At 37.4% G+C, this 4,403-nt stretch overlaps 1 non-coding gene across 1 annotated transcript; it reads right to left on the reverse strand.

Annotated features, from left to right (window-relative positions):
- Positions 1-401: 401 nt before the first annotated feature.
- On the reverse strand, positions 402-473 carry TRNAD-GUC (transfer RNA aspartic acid (anticodon GUC)). The gene has a single exon. It is a non-coding gene; the product is annotated as a tRNA-Asp (tRNA).
- Positions 474-4,403: the final 3,930 nt, after the last annotated feature.

Raw genomic sequence — 4,403 nt, forward strand, 5'->3', positions numbered from 1 at the left:
AGTCAAACAGTTTGAAAAGCCACAAAGACTCTAATTACTCATTTTGTTCCGATTTCAGCAATTCAAGTCTCCAAATTTACGAACAAGTCTTCCAATGGAAAGGCATGATCGCAAAACAATTATAATTACGAGTGGAGTTAGCTCAGATCGAGTGCATGTAAAACTTGCATGGGAGTCAAACTCAAGCGTAGATCCCAAATACTGATATCATTTCGTACTATTCGCTCAGAATGCTTGATCAGATTGTGAAGAGGGCCATTGCGAATGCCTCGCATCGAACTCGCTAACAGTCACAATGGAAATGGTGCACTTGAGCTTGGCCAACATAGATGATTTTAATGGGTTGTGTATGGAAGTATACTATTAATAGCAAGTATTGAATATGTGAAAAATATAAAAACCTTCGCGACCGAGAATTGAACTCGGGTCTCCTGCGTGACAGGCAGGGATAATAGCCACTATACTATCGCGAATTAGCTATTCCTCACGCACCCTTCAATATCTAATTTGCATCTTTGAATTATCGCAAAGCATTTCTTCATAGAGCCCCATTTTTAATTAAAAGAATTTATAATTTATATATGCCATCTCCTATCCATTGAGCACCCGTAAGTTATTAAATTATTTGTGAATCAATCCTCAAATTCTATGATCGAGAGCCAGAAGATGCTACCATATAGAATAGTGTCATGAATACTGATTGGGTTTATATTCTCAAATGAGTGGCCGAATTCATATTGGCTTGTAATAAGGAAATAGTCATAATATATTGACTTATAGTTTGATATATAATGAATGCGATGAGCATTATATATGTGTTGATTTTATGTGCCTTTGCTTATTAATTTATGTTTGTTAGGCTTTTAGTCCTTTTGATTTGCAGAATTGAAGTGCTCAAGAATCTGTCCGTCTAATTTTGGCTCTATCTCATTTTGGAGGACACGAATGTTTGGAGACTCCAATTTTTAGGCTATTAGTGATTTCCTATGTCATAGACATTATAGTTTCCATCGTATATACATTATAATAGGCAATTTCGATAGATGGAATAAAAACTACTCTTGCTAACGAGTCTACTGCAGTCTATTTCGTAAATTCAAAGCAAAGTTTAACCATACTTGACTGCATTGAGCCGAATCCCTAATGCCTGTATCCACATTTTCAGCCTCATCGACAATCTATCGATTGGAACTATTGATTCGACTGCCATTGTTTCCTACTGGATGACACGAAATGTATATCAGTAGCATGAACTGCACGTGCGTGAAATGAGCTAGCAGATTATCATTAATTATTTCGATATGAAAAATCAACACAGCCTTGGAATATAAAAGTTTGAACAAGCACTGAAACCTAAAGGGGAAATACAATTTTCATCTCGATCATTGTCCGACAAAACCCCCTAGTCGATATTTAACACATGCCTTTAAACAATAATACTCGGCTTTACCAGTATCTAGCTTGTCCGAATGCAACTGCGCCATTATCGTCAATTCTATCAGTAATACTTCAAGGATCAATACTCTGGCGTGAATAAGCTGACTAAGACTTCATTGAAAATGTTTATGCAATCTCGAGGCATATTCAGTGAGATAGCATACTTATACATCAGTTCATATATATTTGGGGGTGCTGTGGAGGAAATCAGTTGGGATGCTTTCTTTGAGAGTAGCACTTCAACCTTAAATTTGCAAGTCTATAGCTCATAATAAGTGTCGACTACCAATGCTTATCACTTTAATAGGGCTACCACTAGTGAAAATGGGCTTGTGAATGAGTGCGCTCAATATCAAAAAGTGAGGCCCTGCAATGAAGCATAAAAGCCATTGACAGCAAGAGCCCCCATAAATCTTCAGTAAGCACTTTGCGATGATGTTAGCCATATTTTATCCCAAATCGATGAGATATAAGCAAAAATGAAAGCAAGGAAGCAAAGAAATACAAACTTCATTGAATCGAAGCCAGAAACAAACATATAGCCTTCCTCTACTAACAAAAATGCACCAATTGTTCGCGAGGCCTACCATTAAGCAACCAAATATCGAAGGAATCCAAACAAAGTCGGCCAACTATATACTCGTAAATCGTCCGCGATGAATTTTAGTGAATAATCTAAAATTGGTAATGAAAAGCCCATTCAAATAGCCCAAATGAATAAATAAATCTTCGAAGATATCGATGCCGTCATGGGCAAGCAGTATAATGACCCAGATTAAAGATATGTTCAAAATTTATACAATAAATACTTCAATTTGAAGGGTCAATCTGACTTAGAAACCTATCTTCATCCTACTTAAAATAATCGCAATTATCAAGACATGTCGTCATCCGAAAACTATCAAAAACTTATACGGAGAACGGCTTCGGAGGCGCAACTGAAAATTTCAGAACTTGAAAAAAAAGTAGCCTACAAACTAGGGCCTATGAATCAGTGTAACTCCAGTTTCCTCAACTATAAAATGAGTCTCAATGGCGCAACAAACAGACATGGTCGGATTGAATCGAATATGCACGAAATCAAGTCAATTAGATGGAAATATTCGGGTTACTCTCAACGTCCTCCAACCCTCAGGCACTGATACAAATAATAAATATTTTTAGTATGTGAAAATGGTTTTTTTTTTGTTCGAATTGGGGACTAAATAGACCTGGAGGCCGTGAATTTATCGAGGGTAATATTAATATATTGATGGTTAATTCGTCAATTTATGTTTTTGGTAATCTTTTAAATTTGGAGAATATGGATAAGAGATCTGAGGGGAATATTGGGGAGACCAATAAGACCAGTGTCAAAATTCACCATCAGCCTGGAGGCCAGAGCAATTGGTCTCTTGGATGGGAAGAACCCGAAAAAGTGCCAGGTACCATTCGATTTATGCAGCAAACAAGAAGTACCACAACCAGAGCAATGTTGTATTTGGGGGAGACAACGAAGCTCTCGACGAAGAGGAAAAAAAGAAGAGAGAAGCAGAAAGAAAGCAAAAGGAGCAAGAGCTGAACCAGAAGCTGCCACAATACGATCCCAAAAGCGGGGGGAAAAGTTCACTGCACTTCGGAGATGACAAGCCTGACTACAGGAAGAAAGATGAAGTATACACTACTACTAAGGTGAATAATCCCCCAGGAGGAAGGTCCAACTTTACACTCGGTTGATCCAAAATATCTAGACACATATATAAGGACTTGTCATAATCTGTTATTATTTAGCGTTTATCCACGCATACACTGCAAGGACAAACCAGATAATACTCAAATGGTATTACTCCACTCAATTAGATTCTGTTGATATTTGGCACTAGTGTAGAGTTTTGAACGGGCGGTCTCGGCTATGTTTTTTTCCGTTAAATTCGCAAAGAGTGACATGAATTGAAAGCAGCTCGACAGATAAAACATTCTAATATTTGCCTAAAATATTCTGCGGCAAATCGACGCAATTTATAATTAATTCGGAATTTATTTATAATTTAGGCCTCAATCACGAAGATCATGAGCTCGAAGAATTCAGCCCGAGATTATTCTTTTGCAGGTCATTGTACACTTTATGGATATACATACGATTGTAGCCACAGTTGGACAAGCATACTTTATCATGGACTTCCAGATAATCCCTTTCCGCAGTTGAGCAGATTTATACGCACTTGAGGGTGATTTTGAGATATTCTTCCATTACGATATTATTGATGAGCATTTTTTATCTCCTTTTGCTGGCATTTAGCTCGCTGTTGTCGACTGGGAAATACGGTGATGACATAATAGAATCCTAATGAATATAATGAGACCAACATTGTAGTCAAATCATAATAGGCAATCAATATATATAAACAAAATCGGCAATAATCATGCAATAGAATCTGGATAAATGTTCTAACTTGCACCGAAATGATGCCGGATAAGATTTGAATTGAGGGCTGTTTTATAAATTTGAACATTTAATGTATCGATTAGGCTAATAAATTATTAGAAGATACCGAATTAGATGAAAAGAGCAAGTTCCATTGAAGTCGAAAAGAAAACGGATCTATACTTTCGGATCGTTCCTGAAAGCATCACTTACAAGGAGATTAAAAGCGGAGAGGACCAAGTCAGATATTTGCTTAACTTGGACAGAGGTAAATGTGCAACTATCATAGGGATGCAGCTGATCGGCAAAAGCTCATCTTTTCGATTTGCTTCGGCTCTCAATAACACCATCAGTCTGATCACCAACCAGGACTTCTTCGATTTCCAGGTAGTAAATGATAAGAACTTGACATACGCGTGGAGTTTATATGAGCTGGACAGCGATGAGATGGAGGAAAGGCTGGAGAGTAAGAATTTCAGCATTAAGGAAGCATACGAAAAGTACTTCGAAGATAGAAACAACAACAACTGCGAAACTCTCACAGCCATATTTGATAGGAAGG

Source organism: Brachycentrus maculatus, unplaced genomic scaffold (assembly GCF_059751285.1).
Source record: "Brachycentrus maculatus isolate JH-2025_06_01 unplaced genomic scaffold, ASM5975128v1 h1tg001906l, whole genome shotgun sequence".
NCBI classification, from domain to species: Eukaryota; Metazoa; Arthropoda; class Insecta; order Trichoptera; family Brachycentridae; genus Brachycentrus; species Brachycentrus maculatus.